Raw genomic sequence first — 13370 nt, 5'->3', positions numbered from 1 at the left:
GATTTGTAGTTGCTATACTTTTTTGGGCTTTCTACCGAACCAGCCTAATTAACTATTGATTGTATCTAATTAACTCGCAGAGTCTATTGTTGATGTATCTAATTAACTATTGATATTACAACAAAATACAACCCAAAGGATCTTATAGCCCAAAACATGGTTCCACTCCACCATTTGACTCCTATAAACGGTTCATTTTAAATAAACGAAAACCATTATGGGAAGTGCTTGAAGTCTCAACCATTGCCTCCTCCAAAACCAACCTTCCTTCTTCCTCCAAAATCTTGTAGTTGACCATTAGGGCCTCTCGTAAATAATCATCCCAAAACGCAGCTATTCACGTTGGCAAGATTGCTGAACCCATCAGTTTTGTAAGGACATTTTATTTAGATATTTTAAATCAAACAAAATATTTAGAAATTTATTGTAGTTTTTAAAATATTTATTATAATATCGTAGATTTTAATAGGTCCGGTGTTCAATATTAAAAAAAAAAAAGAGAGAGATAAAAGAAAGACACCACACAAAGATCTATAAAAATACATAGGTCCCGTTTTCAAAACTAGACCTATTAATAAAGAAAAAGAAATGATGGATGTCTGGTTTTGAAAACCAGACAAATAACTTACTCGTCATGTTGGTTCACCCTGCCTGAAGAGTCTTTCGCGAATCTCATGCCTACCTAAAGTCTTTCACCGCCATTCCATCAGATTCTCTGCTGCCTGTCAACAATTAAGTCTTGTGCTTTCTTCTTTTTTAAATCTCTTCCAATGAAGTAGTGCCTAAATTTTCTTCCTCATTTAAAATCTCCTTCGGTGAAGTCCCCACCAAAAACTTCTCCTCTAGATCTCCCCCATCGGTGAAGAGAGTATTTTTTTTTTAATTTTATTATCGTTATTATTTTAATTGTTGTTAGATTTGGTTAAATTGAAGGGTTTTAGATTCATTACCATCAGTCCTCTCATATCTTTCTATATCGGTGAGTGTCATCATTTTGATAGAGTGCTCAGACAGTTCGACCTTAAACAAAATATCCCACTAATATGTAATATTGAGTCACTTCTACATAACATTGACTTGAGAGTTACAAATTGATCAGACAATGTTGCATATTTGGTAGTACGATGGCGATCTCTTGAAGATTTATGGCAATAGGAGTCTCGATTCAGCAATTTGATATGGGTACGACTCAAGAATACATCAAACTAGTATAATAATGTTATGAGGCTCTACATCACTCGACTAGGAGCAGCCGTGGGTCATATGGTACATATTTACATCTTGTATAATTACTTAAATTATTTACTCAATTAAATATTTTTAGTTTTTTTTACAATTCAAAGAGATCGAACAACGCAAGACTTTGTGATGTTGCAGATGATCCATAACAAGTCCTTGATATATGCAATAATAATGAGAGATACATGGAGGAGATACATAATATGTACGATCTACCTATTGTACCTCCACCCGTTCATTAGGGACGTGTTCGAGTGGAAGAAGTTGAACTCGATGAAGATTATCATAATATGGAAGAAGTGCCTCCTACGACACAGACACAAAGCCAAACTGGTTATGGTAGTCCAATGATGATGATGGTAGCATTTGGAGCAGGATATTATGATTCAGGGGTCAATCCATCATCTTCATACATGGATGTCGGTCTATCAACTTCTTACATGCATGGACACGGACGTGGCTATGAAGAATATAACAAATATCTGTATCATGAAGCACCTGCAAAGGTATCATATCGACAAGAGTACCAATAAAAACTAAAGAACCAAGAGGAGCCAGAAGAATATAAAGTTAAGAGTCGATGTCTACAACCAGCTCGAAATTGACGAAGTCCGGGTTATGGAACACATTGACTTTCTTTTATCAATTAAATGAATGTAATATAGTTATTAAAAATAATTTAATTTTTCAATTACGCGTCATTATTAAAAATGATTCATCTAATTATTTAGTTATTTAGAAATATTCATCTAAATTTTTCATATTGGAAGAAGAAAGGCAATAAAAAAATTTTGAATTTTTTGACAAAACTATTAAAATGTATACAAATGAAGACCACGTAGAAATTTAAATTAAAAAAAATATTATCAATGTCTTGGGTTCTTGAGGAATCAATATGCACAAAAGACAGAAAAAGAAAGCCTACTAAATAAGAAAAGCAAACTTCTATTTTGATGCAAAAGGACGGGAGCGCAATCAATGAACATTCATAAATCAGAGGAGGACTCCTATGTAGCTTTTCAACAAGAGGAAGACGTAGGCAAGGGACTTGACCCCACTCCGCCTTGCCTGACTTTCGTCTTCCTTATTATTTGAAAGCACATAGAAAAGCTTCTGACTTAAGATCTCATCCCCTATCTGACTGGGGCGAAGGAAGCTACAAAGGGGTTAGTGGGGTTCATTCATCTTCTTTTTTCTTCCTAGTTGGAGCACTCTTGAAGTTCTTGCATCAAAAAAGTAATGAACAAATAGTAGTCATGCCTCACCCATCAGTTTCTCGAGGAGAAAGGAAAGACCAATCAATCAAATTAGAGGCTCAAAACGATTAAAGGAAAGGTCAATCAGTTTCAGTTCCATAAATGGAAAGCATATCTAATAAGAAAAAACTCACAATAGGATTACTAGTCAGAAGAAAGCCTATCATTCAAAGAATGAAATCAACCTGGACTTTTCTTATTATCTTTGTATAGTACGAGACAAAGGTGAGAGCCAAGGGAGCGGAGTCTAGCTTGATTTGAGGGTGTGAAGTAGCTCGACTACATATAAATTCTAGAGTGAGCAAATAGGATAATAAGCCAGAAGACTCCCAATAGAATCAGCCGTAGGCAGTAATGCTCCTCCAATAATCAGCCATGAGACTCAAATAAGGGATCAAACCTCTTTCTAAGAATAATCAGCCTACGACCAAGACATAAGAGCTCCTTTGGAGAAGATTAAAAGTGCATTTTCTCACATTCTCCTGCTACGTGGAAATGAAATCAGTCTACTGCTCTGTTAGGAGTCTGAAACCGGAGGATAGACTTTTTTACAAATTCTTTGCTCCTAGCGGAGTCTTCGTAGGAGTTGAGGGTCCTTCGTATTAGATTTTCATTTGATCCACGAATTACTTCAGTTCATGAATATGGATAAAAGCAAGTCCGGAGGCGAAGTAGGCGCAAAATGAAACGACTATGAATGAGCCCGTATATTTAGAAATAACTCGACTCCAAATAGAGGATTAAAGAATTTGAGAAGAATTTTCAAGCGAATTCCTTATTCTGCCACTTAGAAGGAGTACATTATGAGATAACTCGACTCAAAATAGAGGATCAAAAAATTTAAGAAGAATTTGAGAGCGAAACTCTTTCATTATTCTTTAAAAAAATGAGTGCATTATTCAATAACTTGACTCTAAATGATAAGGGTAATTCGAACAAGTTCGACTAAGAAGGAGAGGAAAAAGGAAAAGTCACTCGACTGAGGTTAGGAAGGAGAGGTTCAAAGAATTTGAAAGCAAATTCCTTATTCTGCCACTTATAAAGAGCCATTTCTTTCTAGAAATAACTCGACTGAAAATAGAGGATCAAAGAATCTGAGAAGCTCATTGAATAAGGAATTATCCCTTATTATTATGAGGTGGGAGCCTTTTGTTTTTAGAAATGACTCAACTCAAATGATAAAGGAGAATTTGAGAAGAATTTGAAAGTGAATTCCTTCCTTGTCCAATTAGGAGGAGCCCTTCAAATTAGAAATAACTCGACTTGAAACAATAAGGATAAAGGTTAGGACTTGAAAGCGAAGTCCTTATTCCTTATTCTTAGAAGGAGTCCTTAGATTAGTAGAAGGAGTAGGCAAAAACGTAAAGGTCAAAATCCTTGTTCTCACCCTCCCTTATTCTCGCCCTCTCTTTGGGCAAAAAGAACTGGCGAGACCAAATCCTTGTTTTGATCCATTAAATTGTTGGGGAAGCGAAGAGGTAAAGGTCAGAATCATTTCTTTTTAGAAATAACTCAACTCAAAATAGAGATCAAAGAATTTTAGAAGAATTTTCAAGCGAATTCCTTATTCTGCCACTTAGAAGGAGTGCATTATTCAATAACTTGACTGAAAATCAAAGGCTCCGTTAGAAGTTTCAAGCGAAGTCCTAATATCTTCACTATTCGAAGGACCCCTTCAAATTAGAAATAACTCGACTTAAAACAAAAGGATTAAAGAATTTGAGAAGAATTTGAGAGCGAAACTCATTATCTTTTTTTTCTATGATTTGAGAAATCCATATTCAAATTAATGCCACTAAAAAACCACTAAAAGGAGAGGCTCCATAAGGACTTGACGGGCACTGACTGAGGAAGGGTAGGATACCAAAAGGGAGAGGAAGCAATAGGAATACCAGTCGGTGAACAAAGCAAAAAGTAGAAAAGATAGGCTTTCTTCCAAATATTAGTAGGACGCGCGCAATCACTCAAGAAAATCTAGTGGAATGAACAAGTCCGACAGGTCAGAATGACCTCTTTTATCCACTAAGTCAAAGAAGTGAAGCATTTTGCCTCAACTAAGATCTTTCGGTAGACGAGGATGGAGGAAGAAGAAGAAGTTCTTGTCATTGCTTTAGTTCTTTAAGTTAGCTGGAGTTCTTTCTCTTAAATGAATAAGAACTCCCTTCTTTCTTCTGATCAGAATAAGATCTAGGCTCGACCAAAAAGGATTAGTATATTTATAGGAGCCAGCGGAACTCTAAAACCCAAGACATTAGAGAGAGAGAATGTCTTTGGTTCAACCCAACGCATTCGAGAGAGAAACCTAAAACTAAACTATTTTTATAAATACTTTCACAACTACAATATTTCCATAATTATTTTCAAAAACTACATTATTTATTCAAATTTCTCGTTTTGTAATTTCTAGCTTTTTCGGTAACATTAAACATTGTCAAAAGGAAAGATTCATTTTTTGGTTAATTTTTATTTATTTATTAGAGCATGTATATCTACATTATCGTTGTCTTTGTATGAATGGTTTTATTGTTTTTTTTTATATCAATTTGGTATTTTGTTAAGGCACATTGCTTTTACGGAAAGTACATCCAATGTCTAAAATTGGTGGAGATGAAAGTGATTAACGGAAAGAACCCTAAAAATGAGATAATCTGTTATTTTGTGTTGAGTATTAAATGTGAAATTTTTCATAAAAATCATTTTTTTTCTTGGTGTAATGTTAATGGAAATTGTTTAGTTGGTGTATTTATTGTTCATGTTGCACTTCAATTTAGTGGATAAATCAAGATATTTGGAAATTTGTTAACATGCAAAATGTTTAGGCATATGCAATATTTACATGAGTCTTAGCTTATGTATAAGATTTTTTTGCGTCTATTTAGTTTTTACAACTTAGAAGTTTATTTATAGACCATAGATTTCAAACATAATTGAAATTTGGAAATTAAAAAATAAGATCAAATCAGACAAGATAGGACCCCTTATCTGATAAGATTTTAAGAAGAAGGTAAAATTGAATCAGACAAGACAGGATCCCTTATTTGATAAGATTCTCTTATTTTTCTAAAATTCTTAAAACTATATTTGTTTATAAAAGGAAAATGCAAAACGATGGAAAGCTAAAATCTTATCTATACCTTTTTAATATCGATAATGGATATTTATTAAAACCTATTACCTAACTTTAATAATTAAGGATATTTATACATATCTATACAATCAATTAATTATACATATTAATTATCTACATAATGAGTGGAAAAATATATAAACATTTTTGTCGGCCATTGATCCATAGAAAAATTAAAGCATTTTTTCATATTTGTTGTCCTTTTTTGCAAGTAATAAATCATGTATCCATTAATTGTATTCTCTACGACGGATTACTGACTGACCAACAAACTCACCGCATTGCATCAGTGTGACTTACTGTCAGGACAATCAAACGTAGTGGAACACTCCATGAAATACATAATTTCATTTTAGCTCTTTGAACTTGGTCTTTATTGGTGTTTATTGTCTTCAATTTTCTTCTGGATTTCTGGATGATAGAACAATATTTACAGAGTAAACTAGAATTTTTATAAAAGTTTACTCATCAATTACACTAGAGATAAAAATATACATTTTTTTTAATTTTTCGTTTTTTCGTTTTTTTAAATAATATATATATAAGAATATGTAGAAAAGAAAAGGTAATAATTTTGAATAGAAATCTTCTTTCAGAATACTCTACATAGACTGTGAGTTGAGAAATGGATCGTCTAGATCATATTTTGGATCTACTTGTTCTTCGTCTTCCTATATGGAAGAAGATGGTGACTTTGATGAAGAAGTATTTACTACTGTTGATAGTAATCTTTGGAAATCTGCATCAGTTGTGGCCTGAGCGAGTGCTGTAAGAAGCTTTGATTTGTCATTTTAAGAACTCAACATTTTTCCTTTGATCAATGTCTTGTAGACATCCGCTCTCTGCGAACCATTCTTTTATGTGTTTGATGGTGGCATGCTGAAAATTGTATTTTTTTTTCCCACCATTTGATTTTAAGATTTTTAACCAACATCTTGTATTGAGGATATGATGTTGTGATGTAGCTCCAACAAAATATCCATAGAATTTGAAAGTAAAGGCGGAATCTCAGTGAATTATGAAAAGAATTCTTTTGAATTGTTCTTGAAAAATAAAAATATGATTATTGAATTGGAGTTGGTAAAATATCGTTTGTAAGACTAAAATTATTTCACCATTGAATAAACCATAAGAAAAAATTAATTTTGTAGGCGTTTTGACAAAAGGAAATAAACCATGAGTGGTTTCTATTTGAAGACCAAAATACTCTATACCAAGATTTGATGTAATCTTGGTAGGAGTAGAATTGAGGAACAAAAGGTTTCAAAAGGGATTTTTCTGTAAAAATTCATTGATTCCAATGAGTTCAATTGATTGTTTTGAAAATTTTAAATTTCGAATAAGCAATTTGGAGAAGAATGGACTTTTTAAAGGTCTTATTAAATTTTTTCTAATAAGTCTTGAATTTCTTTCCTGCAATTTGTTAGTAAGTCTGAATTCATTTGAATCGGTCTAGCCTTTGTTGGGATGTTCGATTCTTTGAATTCTTTGAAATATGGAAAATCAACTATGTGTTTTTTCTTTCCCAAAATGCATTTGGTAAATTGGAACAAATTTCTTTTTCAATTTTCAATTGAATTTCTTTTATTCTATTTTGTATTGAAAATTCTTTCAAATTTTCTTCAATTCTTTTGTAATCAATTTCTTCTTTTAGAAAACTAATTTGTTTTTGTTTTCTTTTAATTTGCTCCCTTTTCAAAACATTAATTTTTAAAAGTTTATGAGATAAAATTGGAGTGATAAATTCAAAAATCAATTCTTCTCCAAATTTCTTTGTTACTAATTCTTTTTTTGTTATTATTATTATTAAAGGATATAATTGAGTAATAAAATGTGTTCCAATAATTAATTATTGGCGAAGATCTTTAGCTAAAAGAAAAGAAGTTTTGAAACAATGTTCTTTATTACAAACATGTACTTTTGAAAGTTTAAATTTGATATTTAATCTTTTTCAATTTCCTCTGGTAAGAACCTCTGTGGTTTTTTAAAAATATTTTGTAAGAATTAAACCTTCCTGAATACAAATTTGATCAGTACCTGAGTCTATTAATGCATTTAAAGTAATTCTAAAATCTTCTAATTTTAATGCAAATAGACAATACCATTTTTTGAAACTTATTATTGAAATTAAATTGATTTCAGAATTTAAATTACATAAGAAATATTTTCCTAAATCTAAATCTCTTAAATTATCATTTTGTTTCATAATTTCTTTTTTAATTTCTAAAATTTCATAATTATTTTGAGAAATTTCTCTTTTTAAGCAATTGATTTCAAATTTTAAATCATCAATAGAAACTAGTGTTTCTTCTTTTTTAGCTTTTACAATTTCAGAAAGATTTTTTTTCAGGAATTGTTTTTCTTTTTTGAAATGGTTTTGAAGATGACTCATTTATTAGAAAGTCTCCGAGTGTTTCTAAACTATTTCTTTCCAATTCTTCATTTAAAACATGGTTAATAGTTTGAAATAATAAATCCTATTCGGAAGTTAAAACATTTATTTCATTTAAACACATTTGCACGGGTCTTTGATACAACCGCATGCTCTTGGCCCCTTATCTGAGGAGGATTGGCTTGAAAATTATAAATTGGTTTCATCTGCAATTTCGTGCAAATTAAAGTCAGAAATATATGATGAATTTGAAGAATATTCTTCTTCATTTATCTCATGGATTATTTTTTGGGGACACTTGTTGGCATAATGTCATTCCTTTCTGCATTCATAGCAAAAAAATCTTTTCTAAACTCTTTTTTAGCTTCCTTTTACTGTTTTTCAGCGGGTTTTTTGTAACTTGAATAATTGTGATATCTCTTGAGGGTATAAGGTTTGTTGTACCTTCGAGATTTTCTATAATATGTGGGTTTCATATTATAGTTTTTTGGACAAACTTTTCTTGAAGATGAACCTGGTTCTTTAACTTTCTCAAATCCATATTGAGAACAAAAATTCTTCATTTATTTCTTATGAAGATTTGAATGCTTTTGAACTTTGGTTTGAATTTTTATCTCGTTGCAAATATCTAAACCACACTTTATAATTTTAGAGGTCAATTGAGCATAAGCAAGGTTTTCCCAAGGTATTTGCTCGAGGTATGCTTTGTTACGAGAGTTGTAGACACATTCTGCCATAAAGCTAGGAAGTCCATCAATAAACATTTCTTTCAAGTGTCTAGCATTGCAATTCTTGAAGATATAAATTCTTAATAAGAACATATCCTTATACCATCTAAAATTTTCTATAGAGGAGCACTTTAGATTTTTTATTATTTTCCTTTGGTTTTCTACATCAATGTCACTTCCTAGACCGAAGTGCAAGTTAATTGCGTAGAGAAGAGTTTCTACAGTGTTCTTTATTTCTTCTTCCACCTCTTAAATTGTTGAAGTTCCTTCTTCAACTTTAATTGTCCTTCTAACCTTTGTCTTATGTCTTTTTATTGCTTCTTTTTGTTTAGTGGTTAAGGCATGATCCCACCACAATTTAAGACTTCCACTAAATCCATTAATTAGAAGCATGACAACTTCTCTATTTGAATGACCATTAGATTCATAGACTATGGCATAAGTCAACATATTATTTAATATGTCATAGATTTGGAATTCTGGAGTTCCATCAAGGTTCCAAACATATATAGATTCTCCATTGAACTCAGTATTTATTGAATATCTTTGTCTTTGCTCTAAACCTTCTCCTGGAAATGAAGGTCGAGGATAGAAATTAATTTGATCTCTCTTATTGATATACCTTCCAAAGTTTATTTTATTGATTTGTTTTTCTTCTTCATTGACAGAGAGATTTTCAAAATCTTCCATGAATTAGGTAGCATCTTCTTCATTAATGACATTGATCGAACTTTCGTCCTTTAAGCTATCTAGGCATTTGTTAATCTCAGCTAGAAGTTTTTGTTTCTGGGTTTTTATCTTAACTTTTCCAAAGGTTGGAACAAACAAGGAGTTTCTTTTGGAGAAGGAGGATTGGTGATTTCTTCTAATTTAAATCTTGGCTTGCAATTGAAGAAAGCATTGTGTTGGAATAGTTATTTTGAGCTTGGATACTTTTTATTTCTTTATTTGTAGGAGTGTTATGCTCTTCTGATTCTTTGATGATTTGAAAAGGTTTTGCAATAACATTCTCGTTATAAAAACTTCTGAACTCAACATCTTCCATTGGTGGAAAATCAACTTTAATTTCAGCTCTTTGAGTTTTCCATGATTCTTTTTCTTTGATAGTACAAAGATGGTCAAATTCTTTTATTTGGTTAAACCAGCTAAAAAATGCAATATGTTCTTGAAGTCTTTCAAGGGTTTTAAAATACTCTTCTCTAAACAGCTTCCTATCTGTTTCAGAGTAGTTTTTGAAAAAAAAAAACATTTATTTCAATACAGTTTTCTTTAGACATAAATTCCTTTTGAAAGGATTCTTTGTCAAGCTCAAACTTTGATTTAGAAATAATTACATTTAATTGAGAACTAGTATACATTTCTTTTTGGGTTTGAGAGTTTGGAAGGTTTTCTTCATAAATAATATTTGGTATTCCTTGATCTATTTTGACAGATCTAATTTTGAGATTAGGAATAGACTCACTTCTACTAGAGGTACTTGGTCTTGAACTCATGAAGTCTGTAGAATTCATGTTTTCTTTAACAACAGGGAACTTAGGTGATTCGTTTTTGAATTTGATTTCTACTTTCCCATCAGGATGCTCAATGATATGGAAAACTTCTTTTTCTTTATTTTGAGGGACAAAAGCGTTGTCTAAAACCGAGTGGGGATTTTTTATAACTTCGTCCCAAGAAATGAGTTTTAGAACACTAACAGATAATTTATTGAGATTTGTTTCTATCAACATAATTTTTCGTTTAGTTGAAGACAATAAAGCTTTTGTTGTCTAGTGTTTGTCAACTTCATCATGCTGACGATACGCCTAGTGCAATAGAAGCGATTAAGGAACCCCTTTTCCGGTTGTTCCCAACTGTCAATTACTTTCAGCTCTAGATCGATATGCCACTCGAAAGTATTTCCTTTTAAGCTTCGAATGAACTGCCTGACTAGTTGGTCTCCTCTTAATCCTGCGTTCTCGCATGTTTTAACAAAGTGAGAAATGTGTTGCTTTGCATTGCCCTTTCCGTCGAATTGTTGAAACTTTTTTAGGTTTATACCTAACACGCATTCGTAAATCATTGATTCTCTTGGTATATGGCTTGCAGTACAAAAAAGAAGTTTGTGGTGATCCTCTATACTGAGCTCTTATGGAGCTTGTGATCATATCTTGCAACTGTTAGACTGATAGGAAGGTGATGGAGATGGACTATTGCGTTTGGTTTTCCTGCAACACAACATTTCCTTTATCATTAGCTTTGATATTGGGAGTTTTGCTTGACTCAAGAGTTTCAGAAGCCTTCATTTGATCTTTCAAGGCAGCGATTTCATGAGCTCGCTTCTCGACAGCTTTCATTACGAAATTCATTTTCCTTTCCATCTCTGCCATGGCTGCCTCAGCTGTTACATTTGTCATCATGATAGACACTACTTCAAGGTGTAATTCTTGCTCCAATGGATCAGAAGCAGAAGTAGATTTGTCAAACAAAGGATCACTACAAGAAATAACATATACGATAGCTAACGAAAAAGGCTATAATAGGCTTTCTATAGCATTTTTCGATGGTCCTGACAGCCCATGTTATTAAAAGTCTAGGACTTTTTATAGCTCTTTTCCGAAGCTATAATGAGTGCTATCGTAGAGTATAAAGATATAGCTTATATACGTTGCTATAAAAACATTTGATAGCTTTTTTCATTAGAGCTATAATAAGTTTATATAACTTAAAAATTGTGCTATCTTTGACATATAATAGCCTTTTTTCAAAGCTATAAAATACTATTTATAGCTAGAGTTGTAAGCTATAATATAGTATTTATTGTTATAATCAAGCTATAATAATGCTATTTAATTGTTTTCAATTATTGTAATAATTATAAAAACATTTTGATATCATGACTATATAAATCTTTGCTATGAAAGGTAACTTTTTTCTCAAAAATAATTTTTGAATTAATTAGCTTTTGATAAATTTTAGTTCAAAGATTAAACGTTAGTTAAATCTAAAGACATAAATACTTCATAGCAAAATGAATACTAAACTTCAATTCATAATGTATTACAATTACAAAATAAAGTAGTCAGTAACTTAATTAATGTTGCGGTCTAAATGTACTAACCACACAAATTAAACCTCAAAATACACAAATTAGTCAATGTATCAACCACACAAATTAACCCTCAAAATACAAGCATCTAAATCCATCCATAACGTCCATCCTTAATCAACCACAAGTCTCCCTCTTTGAACAGTGACTTCTCCATTCTTCATCACCACCACCTGAAAAAGAAACACCAAGGAAAAAAGAATGTTAAAGCTGAACTTTTACTTCCTAGTTAATCATCATCAAACGCACGCATCCAAATATATCCATAACGAAAAAAATATATAACTCAACTTTTAGTCTTTTTGTTTTTCTGTCCAAAAGAAAAAAAAAACAAAAAGTGAGAGGAAGAAAACACATTATAAATCAACAAATTATAAATCTCTTGTTGGGCTACACCTAAATAGAACACTCCACTAATGACAAAAAATAACTTGTATACAAGACAAAACAGTGACGAGAAGCAGGCTAATACAAGTTTATCATTCAGGCTTTAGAAGAAGAATCTAATTCAGGTTAAGGACAAGCTACAGGAATGAGAAAATCCCAAAAAACCAATTATCTTATCAAAATCATTAAGAAATTTGAACAAACACAACACTCACCTCTATAAGTGATATCATCTGATACGAAATCATCGGCCTTGTTCTTCTAGTTGAACCAATTCTTAAACAATGTTTTAGGCCATGAGAGCTTTAGTAAGAACAGAAGAGCATATAAGAAAATTTCAGACCAACAATAGAATGCACATAACAAAAAAAAAAAAAAAAAACACACACACACACACAACAACAACAATTGCACCACTCCATGATCGAGGTTGTTTTAGATGTACCTTAAAAGCCATAGCTCCCCCCAAAGACTGTCCAAAGAGAAGGCTTGGGAGAGCACTAAACATCGTGTCTCTATCCTTGGAATTAAGTAAATAAATTTCAAATAAAGGATTCGTTGAAAAACTTTTTTATTTTCTTTAATAAATTCTGTTGAGAAATAAGTAACATAAAACAAACATTTTACTGAGGTAGTACCTAAACACGATATTTTCCCCAAAAACAAAGTTGTTAATTTTAAAAATTAATTTAAAAAAAAAAAAAACAAAAACCTTGGAGGATATGTTGGATCTTTTCTTTTCTAACTAGGCAGCGGGAGAAACAACTATAATTCAACTGAAAGGATGAAGCAAAATATCATTCTATAAAGATTCATCCCAATGAAGTTTCACATCTTCCTAACTACTACTAACATTTTTAGATTAGCTGACAACTTTTTGAGAATATACTCAGTCCTCTGGAGTTGACCTCATATGTCTGTTCCTAAGATTGATCATCTTATCTTAACAACATTGAAACAAGATTGCATAGAGTTCCAAAGAATTACAGAAGGGTGTTAAAACTTTCATTCATAGCTCATTTAACAGAGCAGCTTTGAAAAAGAGTATATGATCTTAGCAAAGCATATAATTCTTGGTATCTTTTTCTTTATTCGAAAGTTGACACAATATGAAGACTTCTACTGATATAGATGAAATTGTATTGCAGTTGACTTC

The 13370-nt window shown here is 31.7% G+C and overlaps 1 long non-coding RNA gene across 1 annotated transcript; it reads right to left on the bottom strand.

Moving 5' to 3' along the window:
• Nucleotides 1–1279: 1279 nt before the first annotated feature.
• LOC127150239 (uncharacterized) lies at nucleotides 1280–2449 on the bottom strand. The gene is made up of 2 exons (XR_007822411.1): nucleotides 2165–2449; nucleotides 1280–1737 (listed from the first exon to the last, which is right to left on the bottom strand). It is a non-coding gene; the product is annotated as an uncharacterized LOC127150239 (long non-coding RNA).
• Nucleotides 2450–13370: the final 10921 nt, after the last annotated feature.

Source organism: Cucumis melo, chromosome 7 (assembly GCF_025177605.1).
Source record: "Cucumis melo cultivar AY chromosome 7, USDA_Cmelo_AY_1.0, whole genome shotgun sequence".
Taxonomy (NCBI): domain Eukaryota; kingdom Viridiplantae; phylum Streptophyta; class Magnoliopsida; order Cucurbitales; family Cucurbitaceae; genus Cucumis; species Cucumis melo.
The sequence above is the reverse complement of the archived record's forward strand: the minus strand, read 5'-3'. Positions and strand labels throughout refer to the sequence as shown.